Raw genomic sequence first — 18,883 nt, forward strand, 5'->3', positions numbered from 1 at the left:
TGTATGTCGTTAGCTTAGGCTATATCACAGAAGGAGGAGATGATTCTCCACAATCATCGAGTCAGTGTAAACTCCTCTTATGATCGAAAAGTAACGTCCTCCTGAGTCTCCCGTCCTTCTGCGCTGCCACCACGACTCTATTCAAACATTATGGGATGGACGGACACATCTGAGCACAGAGCCATTAAACTGACCACGCAGTGATTTTATACAGACCCTTGTATTAATACCTCTGGTGGGCCCAATGTACCCAGTGACGACACGGCACCAGTGATTATTATTATACATTTTATTGCAGCCCTTTTTTTTCCAGATGTGTTTATGAAGTCTCTTCCTCGGTGTTCTTTTCTTCATTCATTCATTAGATGATGCTAGCTGTTATATATAGATCTCCTGAAAGTCATTTTTTCCACATCTTTCTGTAACGTTGAAATAATCATTAGTGAAAAGCATCCTAATTTATGTCCTATAATGTTCACTCTCAGGCCTCATTCATACATCAGTGTTTTTACATCAGTGGTCCAGAGCTACTGGACCGAGTTTCGTCAGAGTTTCATCAGAGGGTTATAAGAGTTTCATTTGTTTTTTTTTCACTAACGGGGAAAAGCTCACCTTTTCCTATCAGTTAGTGAAAAATGGACAGTACGTGGATGGCATCCAAATGCTGTCCCATTTCTTCAGCGACCTATAGACTTTTATTGCCGAATTTGGTTCAACACTTGGATCAATATTGGACATGTCTAAGTGATTTTGTATGGGCCCATCTGTCCGAAGAAAAAATGTGATGTGAACAGCCCCGTAGACTGTCAAAGGTACGAGTGCTATCCATGAAAGAAACAGCTAGCACTCGTACGTGAAAAACTGAGGTGTACATGAATCCTTACTTCTTGAATATTATGGCTAGGAAGAAGTCACATGAATATTCTTCTACAGGACGGCAATATAAATGACTAGAAGATATTCAATGAGTAAAGGTGAATGTACTGAGCACATACTAGGCCTAGCACCAGGCCCTTGTGTCCTGGAATGGTGAGATATAAAGACAAGAACTAGAGGCTTGTTTCTCTGCCACTAAAGCTGGCGTTACACATACAACGTGAATGTTAGTTCTGCTGACCCGCTATCCCTCCTGATCTCAGCAGAGCATTCATGTGTTTTCAATGTGGAGCGAGGAGAAAGCTGCTGACAGACTTGTCTGGCAGGGACTTGTCTCCTGTGAGAAGAAAAGGATTGGCTGTTGAAATTCCATGTGCCCGGTCCTTCTCTTCCCCGACATGTCTGTGAGACTTGAGTATGATGTGTAGAGAAGACTCACTATAAGGGCAGAGACAGACTGCCGTATTTCTCGTGCGAGAATCGCATTATAAACCTCGCACTGGCTGTCGGCTCTCCTGACCTGAGCTTGACAGCTGCATAGAAATACATCATACTGTCTTGGTCAGGTCAGGAGAGGTGCCGGCCAGTCCGCGCAGTGCGATGCGATTCTCACACAAGAAATACGGCAGTCTGTCTCTGCCCTAACTGGAATCATTCCATTATTGATCTTGGTTACTGATCATACACAGTATTTCTCCAGTGCTCAATAAGAGGATTGGTCTCCTTTGAGTAGATAATGTACAATGATAACAAGGCTTTTTACCTGCAGTATGAATAACGACTTTTTCAAGCGTTTCTTCCTTATCAAACTGCTTTTTCTTGCTAAATAGACATCAAAATGTTATATCAGAAATTATTTGCTTTTATACAGTTACAACAGCATGGACAAATGCATATTTAACATCATTCAGAGACCACTCAAGGATGGTTCCCACTAGGTAATATAATATAGTAATTTGAGCAAATTCTATTAACTTACTTGCAATGACGATAGAAGCAAATGCCTAATACACTTGCAAAAACCATCCCAAGAAACAGGCAGACCGCCGCTGGTCCTAAATAAAAAGGATTGGTAATATATAATATTGATACAGATAGTTAACAAATCCCCTGATAATAGTTATTTCTTATATATACACTCCTTAACAATGAAACTCTGATACCAAAAAGGAAAAGTCGTGGAATTCTGGAAATCATATACTGTAAGTGTAGCTTTTTATAACAGGATTTTCCTGACATTTTCTCAGTCACATTTTACAGCAAAAGTCATGGTCGATAAACAGCTTACAACACAGCAAAGAGATCTTATTGCTGAAAGTTATCAGTCATGAGAAGGGTACAAAAATTTTTCCAAGGCATTAGATATACCATGGAACATTATGAAGATGGTCATCATGAAGTGGCTTAAATTTGGCACAACAAATTGTACAGCTCTCAAAAATTGATGAAAAGTCATGAAAAAAAATTGGTCTGTGAGGCTTCAAAGAGACCTGCAGCAACATTAAAAGAGCTTTAGGAATTTCTGGCAAGTTCTGATTGTGTGCTGCATGTGACCGCAATCTCCAGCATTCTTCATACAGTGACAAGCAAAAGGATAACAATGTTTTGAACTTTTGACTTTCAGGCTCTAGATCTCATCATCCACTACTGCTTCGAACATGAGACTAACATAATTTTATAGACAATCATCTTGGCTATCTCGTGCATATATTTGACTTGCAACTATTTAGCATATGATTAATTTTGCAGATTCTTGTCATGTCACTGCCTTGTTATTGTTTCGCTCCTGGAGTTGGAAAATTCTTTTTCTTCCTGTAAACTACAAAATACAATCTCTTCTCACATTCCATAATAGGTCAGTGTGTTATTTGGTTGATTCTCAAGAGAAAGGTCACTGGTTCAAATTAAGGAGCAGACATGAAGAAGATTTTCCAAGAAAAGAGAAACGGCATCATTCAGCTCATCAATTGCGGTCTCTCGGCCAAGTAAATTGCCAAACTGCACCACGTGAGTGCCATGACAGTTAGAATAATGTGAACTGAAGTCCGTCCATCGATTCAAAAGCCAAGAGATGGACATCCAGGCAAAATATCGGAGTCAACAAGTTGGCTCATCACAAGGTCTATCAGTTCTGGCGCGACAAACAGCAGTGGAGGTGGATCGTATGCTTCGTAATAGTAAGATCACAGACATCCATGCAAGAAACTTGCGATGCACGTTACACAAGTCTAGAATGGTGGCTCAAAAATAGGCGAAGAAGCCTCAACTTCAATATTATTATAAGAAGCGTCCGCTCAAGTTTGCAAACAAGTATGAAGAATGGACAGTAGAAGATTGAAAACGGGTGATTTGGAGCGATGAGATGAAAATCAATAAACTAGGCCCTGATGGGTGTAAACGGGTCTAGAAGAAACAAGGGAAAAATGGGATAACGGATGAAGAACTGAAGGAACTGTCAAGTTTGCTGGAGGAAGCCTGATGATGGTTGTTTTACAGCCAAAGGCATCGGATACTTGACCAGGAGCGATGGTGGTCTCAATGCTGAGCTATATGTAAGTATCCTGCAAGGCAAGTTACTTTATACACTCGAGTACTATGGGTATGAAAAGGACAAAATAGTGTTCCAGCAGGCTGACAACCCGCATGCCCTGAGATTGGCGAAGAAATTATTCAATGACAATGAAGTAGATGTGCTGGATTGGCCCCCACAGTCCCCAGACCTCAACCGAACCAAACACATGGGTAGAATTGAAGAAAAAACTGTATACATACGCGAGTCGACCAGTATGCACTAACTTTGGGAACGTGTAGAAAAAAACTGGTATCAGATTTCTGTCAAAACATGCTGAAAACCAAATATGGATTTACAAAATACTGACAAATTAATAAAAATTTAAATTTAGATTTCTAGGAGCAAAACAGTAACAATGCAGTGACATGTCAAGAATCTGCATAACTAGTCATATGCTAAATAGTTGTAAGTTAAATTTGTGCATGACATAGCCAAGATGATTGTCTGTAAAATTATGTTAGTCTCATGTTCGAAGCAGTAGTGAATGGTGAGATATGGAGCCTAAAAGACAAAAGCTAAAAATATTGTTACCCTTTTGCTCGTCAGTGTATGTCTGGCCTGTAGGGGTAAGGTGTCAAGAAGGAAGCATTTTCTTGCAAAGATAATCCAAGCTCGGCTACTCTTTGCCAAAACCTATATCAAGTCTGCCAAAAGCATGTGGTAAAACAGTTTATGGTCTGATGAGACAATGGTTTAACTCAATGCTGCACATCACCAAAAGAACACCATACCCACAGAGAAGCATGGTGGTGGTAACTGTATGCCTTTGAGCTGTTTTTTTCTAAGCTGGATTTGAGGTCAAGATGGAAAAAAATTATGAACAGTTCCAATATATCAGTCAGTCAGCTGCAATAAAACTTTCAAGTCTCTGCTAAAATAAACAACTAAAAATGAAGAGGACTTTCACCATGATAAGGACCCTAAGCATACCTCCAAATCAACAAAAGAATTATGCCACCAGAAGAAGATCAAAGTTTGAGAAGTACCCAACCAAAGCCCAGATCTGAATCTAATTGAAAATCCGTGCATTGATTTGAAGAAGGCGTTATACACAGGAGATGCCTTCACAATCTGAAAGATTTGGAGCTACTGCAAGGAAGAGTGGGCAACGACTGCCAATTCTATATGTTCCTACCCAAAAAGAATGAATACTGTCATAAATGTAAAGAATACTTCAACAAAGTATTATTTTATTTTGCTTATTTATGCAACCACATTATTTTAGTTCTTTACTGCTCTTTTCCAATTAAAACAAAATCTGTTTATCAATTGAATTGTACAGATGATGGATGTCATAAAGGTGGGAAAAGCTCTCAAATGATTCTTCTTGGTATGATGTTTTACACTACAAAAAAACACTGATATTTTTAGAGGGTTGTGCAGAGTTTTTTTTATGTCTACTGTATGTACATATGTCTATCTATGAATATATACAGTGGATATAAAAAAAAAAATCTGCATTATATTACCAACCTGCCATCTTGACACTGCTGACACTTTATCCTCACTTGTGCTTGGCAGAACCCTGCACAGAATTGTGACATCACGCTAGAATATAATGTCATAATGGTAACTGATAGCCCCTGCCTATAACATTATATGGGTCAATTGGTGGAAGGGAATCTACGAGGGGAATCTATATTTACCCTTTTACTATTTTTTACTATTAATAATTTATATTATATTTCATAATTTTAAACCATTGTTAGATCCAGAAGAAGAGCTAAACTTAAATTTACTGTCATGGCAGCAATAACCAACTGTGACTCAATAGTGCCTGACACAGACTCTTACCTATTGGATTTCAGTTTCCTCTTCACCTTTAGGCACTGCAATACGCAGGATCCTGATGATGCCCAGCTCCAGGGCCTTGGGTGCAGCAGCACAATGTCCTGTGAGTGTGTAAAGTGCAGCAGAGTGGTACTCATATCCAAGCTGCTGTCTGACTACCACTAAGCCCACTGACTCCATTAGCCCCAGGGACCTCCTGTCCACTTCAGCACTGCACCTGGGACTGGCCACCTCCCCCCACGTAATTCCACGCTCACCGACCTCAAGATGTCAGAACACCAGGCCCCCTCCTTTGTACCTGTTCCGAGCCCTAGGCTCCAGCCGTTACCGAAATGTCCATCGGGGATATCAGTACGGCCTCCTATTGCCTTAAATAATTGGCCCATGCGGGCCCTAGCAGCCCACTGCACCTGATCTTCACCTTGTAACTGCACTTCTCTAACCACCCACTATCAGGAAGTGCCCCCCTTTTATCAACACTATTTCCCACCCACTGGGCTAGTTCTATCATTAACTATTTCCTATCCTATAGACAAAATCTATTGTTCTCATCCTATGTCGTATACTGTTGCTAAACCACTTACTATATAAACCGCACATATGCCATATCAATACTAATCCAACGCTTACTCTGCCCTGTACATTACTCACATTACACATTAACACTTTACATGACCCATATTCTGTACATTACCGCAACCCATTATATAAAACGCACATCACTATTACATGGCAAACCGCATGACACTTTTCACACAGTGCTATTGTTTTCTTCAGGGGCAGGAACAGGGTAGACAGTCCACATCCCTACAACTGCATGATGTTAGGACCCTGTGTGACGTATTTATGGCGGGGATACCGCGACAGAAGGGTCAGAAGATCGCAGCGTCTGGCTAGACGTACACCTGCACTGGTTGGATCTGCTTTTCTTTCCAGTTAGCTTTGCAGATTTCCCTTGCTCTGATGTTGCAAAGGTAAAACAGTTCTTTGTGTATCTTAGAGATCCCCATCCTGAGTTACCTCAGCTGTTCTGAGTTCTCCACTCCCCTCTGTACTCTGTATAAATACTCACCTCTTAGCTTGAGTAGTTGCCAGTGATAGCTTTCTATATCTTGTAGTTGGTTTGGCAGCTGTGAGCCTTGACAAGAGAAGCGGTTTAGGAGTTGTCTCTGGAGATTACCTTTTAGGAGTTTGTTTGGTGTTCTCCTTATCTCCCTTTTTTGGTTTGCCTCACCCTTCCTCTCCCATTATATACCAATCCTTAGTCTGGGTGCGCTGAGAGTGATTGTTGTTTTCTTTACCTTTGTCTCTCTTTGTGTCTGTGTTATAAATCAGGACTAGCGTTCCTGCTGGCCCACGCACTAGCCAGGGCCGTTCTTAAGGAAAGACAGGGATTAAGAATGTACACTTTTTTTTTCTCTGTAGCAAAACCTGACCTCTTGTCAGGAAAAAAGCATGTTTTCCTTGGTTTTTCTTCCGTTTTCATGACTTTTTTGATGCGTTTTTTTTTTTGCAGCATGCTAGATTTGTTTCTTGTGCATGCAGATAAAGTTTAGTGTTGAAAAAAGTTCTATTCCATAGAATCAGGTTTTGGCACAAAAAAAAAAAAACTCTGCGAAACATGATACCTGTGTTTTTAGTGCGTTTTTTCAGTGTTCTTTTCACTACCCATTCAAGTCAGTGGGTGAAAAACTCTGAAAAAATGCTGAAAGAAATGACATGCTCTATGTCCAAACAAAAAACGTAAAGCACAAAATACTGATGAAAAACAAAAACAATGAATGTGTATGAGATTTCTGAAGTCTCATAGGCTTTGCTGGTACTGTAAAATGCAGCTGAAAATTAGTGTAAAAAAAACCCACAGCAAAAACATCCAGTGTGAACCTAGCCTTAAACTGCCACAGGCTGGTGGTGGAGTGCTCAGTCAGAGAGCTAAAACAAATATACAAAAACTGGTGTATACAGGTGCAAACTAGGAGTAGCCATCTCTATACATAGCAAAGTTGCACTCGGTTGTACTAAAGCATGTAAATATGTAATATATGAAATATGAATAGCATTACTGCTCTAGATAATAAGAAAAAATGGAGATACTTTCCACATAATTTGGTCAATTTATGCGTGCCCAGCAGCCAATAACAAGGCGATTTCCGGTTTGCTGGGAACCTACCTAGTGTGAATACCTCTCTAAGGGTATGTGCACACGTTCAGGAATTTTCGCCTTTTTTTTTCGCGATAAAAATGCTAAAAAACGCATACATATGCATCCTATCATTTAGAATGCATTCTGCAATTTTTGTGCACATGATGCGTTTTTTTCCATGCAGATTTCTGGCAGAAATGTCCGGTTTTTGTCAGGAAATTTCTGCAAGAAATCCTGACGTGTGCAGATAGCCTAAGGCTAAAGCCTAAAACGATCTTGCTGCATTTAAAACCTGGGTCTGCATGTGTTGTAGATGTCGAGCAGCTGTGAGACATGCAGCCACGGCGACTCAAACATAGTATTGGAGCATGCTGAAGAAACTATTAGCAATCAAGCATGCTCAGATAACACCTTATCCGAGCATGGTCGCTCATCACTAGTCCTGATGTCTTTTTGTGTCACCGCTCTTCCCTGCGTGAAACCAGCAGGGAATGCAGTGCTGCTGGTGATAAGGCGAACAGTGATTGGCTGCAATACAGCCAATCAGGATTAGTCATGTCTGTTTCTTCTTCTCCCCCGCTGTACAGTACAGCTCAAGTAAAGAGCTGTGGTGTGATTTATAAAGTGCTTGCGGCCCTCTCACCCCCCCGCTCCATCACAGGAGTCTAAGGAGAAGAGAGAGACAGACAGCTCCCCGATGTCGCAGCACAAAAGTGAGTCTGATATATGCACCTGACTTCCTGAGCATCACATATAACTGAGGCCCCCCCTGCAAAACCAAACAGTAAGTGACTTTAAAAGTGTGGGGGGGGGGAGTTTAGACAGGGGTGATAGAGGGGAGTTTAGTCACTTAGGCATGAATGAGTGCCCCATTCCCTCATTTCTCCTATCACCCCTGTCTGAGCCCCCTCCCTATGTATCACCCCTGACTGACTGAGCCCCCCCTCCCTGTATGACCCCTGATTGAGCCCCCTCTCCCTGTATGACTGAACCCTCTCTCCCTGTATCACGCCTGACTGACTGAGCCCCCACACTGTATAACCCTGACTGAGCCCCCTCTCCCTGTATCACGCCTGACTTACTGAGCCCCCTCTCCCTGTATCACCCCTGACTGACTGAGCCCCCTCTCCCTGTATGACTCCTGATTGACTGAGCCCCCTCTCCCTGTATCACCCGACTGACTGAGCCCCCTCTCCCTGTATCACCCCTGATTGACTGAGCCCCCTCTCCCTGTATCACCCCTAATTGACTGAGCCCCTCTCCCTGTATCACCCCTAATTGACTGAGCCCCTCTCCATGTATCACCCCTGACTGACTGAGCCCCTCTCCCTGTATCACCCCTGACTGACTGAGCCCCCTCTCCATGTATCACCCCTGACTGACTGAGCCCCTCTCCATGTATCACCCCTGACTGACTGAGCTCCCTCTCCCTGTATCACCCCTTACTGACTGACTGAGCTCCTATCCCTGTATCACCCCTGACTGACTGAGCCCCCTCTCCATGTATCACCCCTGACTGACTGAGCCCCTCTCCCTGTATCACCCCTGACTGAGCCCCATCCCTGTATCACCCCTGACTGAGCCCCTCTCCCTGTATCACCCGACTGACTGAGCCTCTCTCCCTGTATCACCCCGGACTGACTGAGCCCCCTCTCACTGTATCACCCCTGACTGACTGAGCCCCTTCTCCCTGTATGACCCCTGACTGACTGAGCCCCCTCTCCCTGTATCACCCTTGACTGACTGAGCCCCTCTCCCTGTATCACCCCTGACTGACTGAGCCCCCTCTCCATGTATCACCCCTGACTGACTGAGCCCCCTCTCCCTGTATCACCCTTGACTGACTGAGACCCTCTCCCTGTATCACCCCTGACTGACTGAGCTCCTCTCCCTGTATCACCCCTGACTGACTGAGCCCTCTCTCCATGTATCACCCCTGACTGACTAAGCCCTCTCCCTGTATCACCCCTAACTGACTGAGCCCCTTCTCCCTGTATCACCCCTAACAGACTGAGCTCCCTCTCCATGTATCACCCCTGACTGACTGAGTCCTATCCCTGTATCACCCCTGACTTACTGAGCCCCTCTCCCTGTATCACCCCTGACTCACTGAGACCCCTCTCCCTGTATCAAGCCTGACTGAGCCCCCTCTCCATGTATCACCCCTGACTGACTGAGCCCCCTCTCCATGTATCACCCCTGACTGACTAAGCCCTCTCCCTGTATCACCCCTAACTGACTGAGCCCCTTCTCCCTGTATGACCCCTGACTGACTGAGCCCCCTCTCCCTGTATCACCCTTGACTGACTGAGCCCCTCTCCCTGTATCACCCCTGACTGACTGAGCCCCCTCTCCATGTATCACCCCTGACTGACTCAGCCCCCTCTCCCTGTATCACTCTTGACTGATTGAGCCCCTCTCCCTGTATCACCCCTGACTGACTCAGCCCCCTCTCCCTGTATCACTCTTGACTGACTGAGCCCCTCTCCCTGTATCACCCCTGACTGACTCAGCCCCCTCTCCCTGTATCACTCTTGACTGACTGAGCTCCTCTCCCTGTATCACCCTTGACTGACTGAGCCCCTCTCCCTGTATCACCCCTGACTGACTGAGTCCCCTCTCCCTGTATCACCCTTGACTGACTGAGCCCCTCTCCCTGTATCACCCCTGACAGACTGAGCTCCCTCTCCATGTATCACCCCTGACTGACTGAGCCCCCTCTCCCTGTATCACCCCTGACTCACTGAGACCCCTCTCCCTGTATCAAACCTGACTGAGCCCCCTCTCCATGTATCACCCCTGACTGACTGAGCCCCCTCTCCATGTATCACCCCTGACTGACTAAGCCCTCTCCCTGTATCACCCCTAACTGACTGAGCCCCCTCTCCCTGTATCACCCCTGACTGAATGTGCCCCCTCTCCCTGTATCACCCCTAACTGACTGAGCCCTCTCTCCCTGTATCACCCCTGACTGATCCCCCTCTCCCCCTGTATCACCCCTGACTGACTGAGCCCCCTCTCCCCCTGTATCACCCCTGACTGAGCCCCCTCTCCCTGTATCACCCCTAACTGACTGAGCCCCTCTCCCTGTATCACCCCTGACTGACTGAGCCCCCTCTCCCTGTATCACCCCTGACTGACTGAGCCCCCTCTCCCCCTGTATCACCCCTAACTGACTGAGCCCCCTCTCCCTGTATCACCCCTAACTGATCCCCCTCTCCCCCTGTATCACCCCTGACTGACTGAGCCCCCTCTCCCCCTGTATCACCCCTGACTGAGCCCCCTCTCCCTGTATCACCCTTAACTGACTGAGCCCCTCTCCCTGTATCACCCCTGACTGACTGAGCCCCCTCTCCCTGTATCACCCCTGACTGACTGAGCCCCCTCTCCCTGTGTCACCCCTGACTGAATGTGCCCCCTCTCCCTGTATCACCCCTAACTGACTGAGCCCCCTCTCCCTGTATCACCCCTAACTGATCCTCCTCTCTCCCTGTATCATCCCTGACTGACTGAGCCCCCTCTCCCCCTGTATCACCCCTGACTGAGCCCCCTCTCCCTGTATCACCCCTAACTGACTGAGCCCCTCTCCCTGTATCACCCCTGACTGACTGAGCCCCCTCTCCCTGTATCACCCTTGACTGAGCCCCTCTCCCTGTATCACCCTTGACTGACTGAGCCCCCTCTCCCTGTATCACCCCTGACTGACTGAGCCCCCTCTCCATGTATCACCCTTGACTGAGCCCCTCTCCCTGTATCATCCTCGACTGACTGATCCCCTCGCCCTGTATCACCCCTGACTGACTGAGCTCCTCTCCCTGTATCACCCCTGACTGACTGAGCTCCTCTCCCTGTATCACCCCTGACTGACTGAGCCCCTCTCCCTGTATCACCCCTGACTGAGTCCTATCCCTGTATCACCCCTGACTGACTGAGCCCCCTCTCCCTGTATCACCCCGGACTGACTGAGCCCCCTCTCCATGTATCACCCCTGACTGAGCCCTCTCCCTGTATCACCCCTGATTGACTGAGCCCCCTCTCCCTGTATCACCCCTAATTGACTGAGCCCCTCTCCCTGTATCACCCCTGACTGACTGAGCCCCTTTCCCTGTATCACCCCTGACTGACTGAGCCCCCTCTCCATGTATCACCCCTGACTGACTGAGCCCCTCTCCATGTATCACCCCTGACTGACTGAGCTCCCTCTCCCTGTATCACCCCTGACTGACTGAGCTCCTATCCCTGTATCACCCCTGACTGACTGAGCCCCCTCTCCATGTATCACCCCTGACTGACTGAGCCCCTCTCCCTGTATCACCCCTGACTGAGCCCCATCCCTGTATCACCCCTGACTGAGCCCCTCTCCCTGTATCACCCGACTGACTGAGCCTCTCTCCCTGTATCACCCCGGACTGACTGAGCCCCCTCTCACTGTATCACCCCTGACTGACTGAGCCCCTTCTCCCTGTATGACCCCTGACTGACTGAGCCCCCTCTCCCTGTATCACCCTTGACTGACTGAGCCCCTCTCCCTGTATCACCCCTGACTGACTGAGCCCCCTCTCCATGTATCACCCCTGACTGACTGAGCCCCCTCTCCCTGTATCACCCTTGACTGACTGAGACCCTCTCCCTGTATCACCCCTGACTGACTGAGCTCCTCTCCCTGTATCACCCCTGACTGACTGAGCCCTCTCTCCATGTATCACCCCTGACTGACTAAGCCCTCTCCCTGTATCACCCCTAACTGACTGAGCCCCTTCTCCCTGTATCACCCCTGACAGACTGAGCTCCCTCTCCATGTATCACCCCTGACTGACTGAGTCCTATCCCTGTATCACCCCTGACTTACTGAGCCCCTCTCCCTGTATCACCCCTGACTCACTGAGACCCCTCTCCCTGTATCAAGCCTGACTGAGCCCCCTCTCCATGTATCACCCCTGACTGACTGAGCCCCCTCTCCATGTATCACCCCTGACTGACTAAGCCCTCTCCCTGTATCACCCCTAACTGACTGAGCCCCTTCTCCCTGTATGACCCCTGACTGACTGAGCCCCCTCTCCCTGTATCACCCTTGACTGACTGAGCCCCTCTCCCTGTATCACCCCTGACTGACTGAGCCCCCTCTCCATGTATCACCCCTGACTGACTCAGCCCCCTCTCCCTGTATCACTCTTGACTGATTGAGCCCCTCTCCCTGTATCACCCCTGACTGACTCAGCCCCCTCTCCCTGTATCACTCTTGACTGACTGAGCCCCTCTCCCTGTATCACCCCTGACTGACTGAGCCCCCTCTCCATGTATCACCCCTGACTGACTCAGCCCCCTCTCCCTGTATCACTCTTGACTGACTGAGCTCCTCTCCCTGTATCACCCTTGACTGACTGAGCCCCTCTCCCTGTATCACCCCTGACTGACTGAGTCCCCTCTCCCTGTATCACCCTTGACTGACTGAGCCCCTCTCCCTGTATCACCCCTGACAGACTGAGCTCCCTCTCCATGTATCACCCCTGACTGACTGAGCCCCCTCTCCCTGTATCACCCCTGACTCACTGAGACCCCTCTCCCTGTATCAAACCTGACTGAGCCCCCTCTCCATGTATCACCCCTGACTGACTGAGCCCCCTCTCCATGTATCACCCCTGACTGACTAAGCCCTCTCCCTGTATCACCCCTAACTGACTGAGCCCCCTCTCCCTGTATCACCCCTGACTGAATGTGCCCCCTCTCCCTGTATCACCCCTAACTGACTGAGCCCTCTCTCCCTGTATCACCCCTGACTGATCCCCCTCTCCCCCTGTATCACCCCTGACTGACTGAGCCCCCTCTCCCCCTGTATCACCCCTGACTGAGCCCCCTCTCCCTGTATCACCCCTAACTGACTGAGCCCCTCTCCCTGTATCACCCCTGACTGACTGAGCCCCCTCTCCCTGTATCACCCCTGACTGACTGAGCCCCCTCTCCCCCTGTATCACCCCTAACTGACTGAGCCCCCTCTCCCTGTATCACCCCTAACTGATCCCCCTCTCCCCCTGTATCACCCCTGACTGAGCCCCCTCTCCCTGTATCACCCTTAACTGACTGAGCCTCTCTCCCTGTATCACCCCTGACTGACTGAGCCCCCTCTCCCTGTATCACCCCTGACTGACTGAGCCCCCTCTCCCTGTGTCACCCCTGACTGAATGTGCCCCCTCTCCCTGTATCACCCCTAACTGACTGAGCCCCCTCTCCCTGTATCACCCCTAACTGATCCCCCTCTCTCCCTGTATCATCCCTGACTGACTGAGCCCCCTCTCCCCCTGTATCACCCCTGACTGAGCCCCCTCTCCCTGTATCACCCCTAACTGACTGAGCCCCTCTCCCTGTATCACCCCTGACTGACTGAGCCCCCTCTCCCTGTATCACCCTTGACTGAGCCCCTCTCCCTGTATCACCCTTGACTGACTGAGCCCCCTCTCCCTGTATCACCCCTGACTGACTGAGCCCCCTCTCCATGTATCACCCTTGACTGAGCCCCTCTCCCTGTATCATCCTCGACTGACTGATCCCCTCTCCCTGTATCACCCGACTGACTGAGCTCCTCTCCCTGTATCACCCCTGACTGACTGAGCTCCTCTCCCTGTATCACCCCTGACTGACTGAGCCCCTCTCCCTGTATCACCCCTGACTGACTGAGCCCCCTCTCCATGTATCACCCCTGACTGAGTCCTATCCCTGTATCACCCCTGACTGACTGAGCCCCCTCTCCCTGTATCACCCCTGACTGACTGAGCCCCCTCTCCATGTATCACCCCTGACTGAGCCCTCTCCCTGTATCACCCCTGACTGACTGAGCTCCCTCTCCATGTATCACCCCTGACTGAGTCCTATCCCTGTATCACCCCTGACTGACTGAGCCCCCTCTCCCTGTATCACCCCTGACTGACTGAGCCCCCTCTCCATGTATCACCCCTGACTGACTGAGCCCTCTCCCTGTATCACCCCTGACTGAGCCCCCTCTCCCTGTATCACCCCTGACTGATCCCCATCTCCCCCTGTATCACCCCTGACAGACTGAGCCCCCTCTCCCCCTGTATCACCCCTAACTGAGCCCCCCCTCCCCCTGTATCACCCCTGACTGACTGAGCCCCCTCTCCCCCTGTATCACCCTGACTGAGCCCCCTCTCCCCCTGTATCACCCCTGTCTGAGCCCTTTCCCTGTATCACCCCTGTCTGAGCCCTTTCCCTGTATCACCCCTGACTGATCCCCATCTCCCCCTGTATCACCCCTGAGCCCCCCCTCCCCCTGTATCACCCCTGACTGACTGAGCCCCCTCTCCCCCTGTATCACCCCTGACTGAGCCCCCTCTCCCCCTGTATCACCCCTGTCTGAGCCCTTTCCCTGTATCACCCCTGACTGACTGAGCCCCCTCTCCCCCTGTATCACCCTGACTGAGCCCCCTCTCCCCCTGTATTACCCCTGTCTGAGCCCTTTCCCTGTATCACCCCTGTCTGAGCCCTTTCCCTGTATCACCCCTGACTGATCCCCATCTCCCCCTGTATCACCCCTGAGCCCCCCCTCCCCCTGTATCACCCCTGACTGACTGAGCCCCCTCTCCCCCTGTATCACCCCTGACTGAGCCCCCTCTCCCCCTGTATCACCCCTGACTGTCTGAGCCCCCTTTCCCTGTATCACCCCTAACTGATTAAAGGTTTTCTTCCCCCACTACTAAGAATATGAGACCCTTCATACAAAGTTATGGCCTCATAGGTGACAGAGAGATTTCTGTAAAAAGTGTATGGGGGATGTGAAGGAACGCTCTTTTTCGATATCACTAATACCATAATGCATAAGTGATTTAGGGCCCCCACCACTATCAGTAGGTACATTCACACAATGAGTTTCCTGCTTAATTTCTACTGTGGAAATCGCTCAGCAAATTACCAGCGGTAATATCCACATACATACTGTGCAGATATTGCTGCGCTTACTGCTACACAATGATGCACCTTTACCACTGATTTGACTCTTTATATTGCAAAGGATGAAATCGGTTGTAAATATCCGCAGCTTAAATTGACACGTCATGTCAAATCCTCATCATCGGTCAATACACTCTGTGGATTTTCTCAGTGTATGGATAAGAGGTCACAAAATCCCACCACTGCACTGGCGCTATAAAACATTGTTTTAGTGGTTAATAAACATCAGGGGACCTTTATCACTGAGTTTGCACCAAAATATGGGGACAAGCTGATTCTATAACATTAAGTGTCCTATCTTATATTATACCCTGATATTAGCACGTGTTACCGCACAATTGGTGGTCTTGTATTTATTTCTATGTAGCTACACACCAGGCCCCAAGAATGATTTTTTCTGTTGGGCCCAAGGTGCGCCAGTCCAACTCTGGGTGTATAGTATTGGTGCTGTGCATGTTTACACGCTTGCATCCATAGGAGGCTGGGAGTGAATTCTTTGAGAGGCAGTGCTGTTCACAAGAAGACACTAGGGAGATCTAAACAAGCGGCTGGTGCAACCCTGCAAGAAAATCCCAGGTGGAGGAGGCTATGGTGGAGGGAACCATGGAGAACTACAGCGTCATTGTAAAGCTTGTGAAAGCAGACTTTTTGGAAGCGAACTGACTCATAAAACGACTTGAGGAGTATCACATAGTCCTTCAACCTCAGTAAAGAACCTCTAAAGACCTTACATTCCATTAGATTTGATTTGCAACCTCCAAGTGTTGCCTGCAGCCACCAAGCATGTTCTACTACCAAGTGTGATCTGTTCAAGCGTTAGGTTCCGTGCCCATTAAAGACAAGCACCCTACTCGGTAGCAACATAAAAACAGAGCAAAACTGACATTAACATACGGTAATAGGAATTTCTGCATTTACTCCATTTTATCTAAATAGCTCCATGTTTGTGTAGTATATTTTTGTAGCTGCCAAGTCTTGTTTCACCTGCATAGATATGGAAAACTTCTCCTAAATAGACAACCCATTTTTTTTTTAAGGAGGATGTGTAGTATAATTTGTCAGGCCTTCCACAATCAGATAGAGGGAGCAACACCCTGAATGACATTCATATGTCCCCCCAAACAGGCCATAAATATGTCATCACAGATAGATTTTAAGACAGTCCGAGGTGCTCGCTTTATTCTTATATCTGTGGTGTTTTCAATAATATCTTGCAAATTGATTGTCAGAGGCTTACAACTAATTGGTCCCGGTCCCAGAGGGCTCCTATAATTAGCATGTAAAGCATACACATATGTGGGGATAATTATATATTGTACAAACTTCACCATCCATTAAGGTTTCGCAAAGCAACAGCGAACTAATATTTGTATTTGTAGCCCCAGGACAATTCAACTTTGGATGATAAAAGAGAAGAATGGGAAGACTGCGTTTCGGTAATTTCCACAGCTCACATCTCTTTCAATTGCGCACAGCATGATAATAGATGTATAATATTTGTATGTGAAGCCCATGTCTTTCTCTTCAGTTATCTTATATCGCATAGTCTGTCCCCTTTTCTTGTTTTCTTGGTACCAGCACTCCACCCAGTTAGGCAGGATGGGGTAAATTAGGCTACTTTCACACTAGCGTCGGCCCGTCGCAGTGCGTCGGGCCAACGTATCGACGCATGCTGTGACAACGCAGCACAACGGGGGCAGCGGATGCAGTTTTACAATGCATCCGCTGCCCCATTGTGAGTTGCGGGGAGGAGCGGGCGGAGTTCAGACCGCGCATGTGCGGTCGGAAATGGCGAACACGATGCACAAAAAAAGTTGCAAGCAACATTTTTTTGTTCCGACGGTCCTCCACAACAGTCGCACGACGGTTGCGACGTGTGGCAATGCGTCGCTAATGTCAGTCTATGGGGAAAAAACGCATCCTGCAGACAACTTTGCAGGATGCATTTTTTCTCCAAAACGACGCATTGCGACGTGCGTCGTACGACGCTAGTGTTAAAGTAGCCTTAGCCAGAGACTATAAAAAGGGTCTTGTCTAATTTTCTCTCATTTTTTTGTCTGCGACCATATGAAAGGTGAAATTGTTTTTAGATCTCAGCACTCTATGTTGGTGCAGTTTGGCAGCCATTGTTGCTGTGGTGCTGCTCCTATGACCCAGAGCCTTGGAGGGCTTTGCCTTAGTACATGGGTGCTGAGGGGGAACGGGGTAGCTCACCTTGCTAGCGTGGTGTTACGGTGCCAGTTGTGGCATTCAGAGTTACGCCTGGGAGGTTAGGAACCCGCTGAGAGGTTCGTTGTGACGTGGTAGTGAGCTCACACATTGTGATCAAGATGAGAAATAAGAACCTTGTGTTACGTTTTGTACATTTTTCATACTCGCAGTAGATCAATGTATAATATTTGGCTGTGCGGTCCATAGCTTCTTCTGCAGTTAGGTTAGATCTAGAGTATGGTGGGAGTTAATGTGGATCGATCACAGAATTTTTTAATTGAAACTCAGCGTCTTCTCCAATTTGTGCTGCTCCACTTCGGCTAGTTTCACACTAGCATTCGGCAGGGCCGCGGACAGCATCCTTCTTCCTCCGTTAAGCCCCGCCCACTGCTGCACCTCTTCCTTCGGCTCCGCCTACATCTGCATGCGTTCTGCATACCTGTCTTTAACAATGGGTACGCAGGCAATGCGGATGTATTCAGATGCCTCCGCATGCGTCGTTTTGATGCTGCGCCGACCGCAACAAAATTAAACATGTTGCATTCGATGTAGTTCAGCGCGTCAAAATGACGCATCCGCATACATCCGCATGGCCTGAATACCCAATGTTAAAGATAGGTACGCAGGATGCATGCAGACGTAGGCGGAGCGGAAGGAAGAGGCGCAGCAGTGGGTGGGGCTTAGCGGAGGAAGAAGGCTGCCATCAGCAGCTCTGCCGAACGCTAGTGTGAAACTAGCCTTATTCTGGAAGCTTTTCTTTTTCTCCTGTGCCTCTCCATTCACTGTGGGGGTTTGCTTTTTCTCCACTGACATTGGTCAAATCAAAAACATGGCTGCACCCCCAGAGAAGTTCTGTGGTGTACGCCTAATTGGTTGAAGGGAAAATATTCACATTTATTACTATGGGTATAACTTGGGAATCCAGGGGCATAAAAGAAAACCTGTTCCAGAATCAGAGGTGCAATGCCAATGGAGAAGGCACTCTGCCAATGGAGAGGGTACCCTGACAATGGAGAAGGCACTCTGCCAATGGAGAAGGCACTCTGCCAATGGAGAAGGCACTCTGCCAATGGAGAGGGTACCCTGACAATGGAGAAGGTACTCTGCCAATGGAGAAGGTACTCTGCCAATGGAGAAGGTACTCTGCCAATGGAGAAGGTACCCTGCCAATGGAGAAGGTACTCTGCCAATGTAGAAGGTACTCTGCCAATGGAGAAGGTACTCTGCCAATGGAGAAGGTACTCTGCCAATGGAGAAGGCACTCTGACAATGAAGAAGGCACTCTGACAATGGAGAAGGCACTCTGCCAATGGAGAAGGCACTCTGCCAAT

Source organism: Ranitomeya imitator, chromosome 6 (genome assembly GCF_032444005.1).
Source record: "Ranitomeya imitator isolate aRanImi1 chromosome 6, aRanImi1.pri, whole genome shotgun sequence".
Taxonomy (NCBI): domain Eukaryota; kingdom Metazoa; phylum Chordata; class Amphibia; order Anura; family Dendrobatidae; genus Ranitomeya; species Ranitomeya imitator.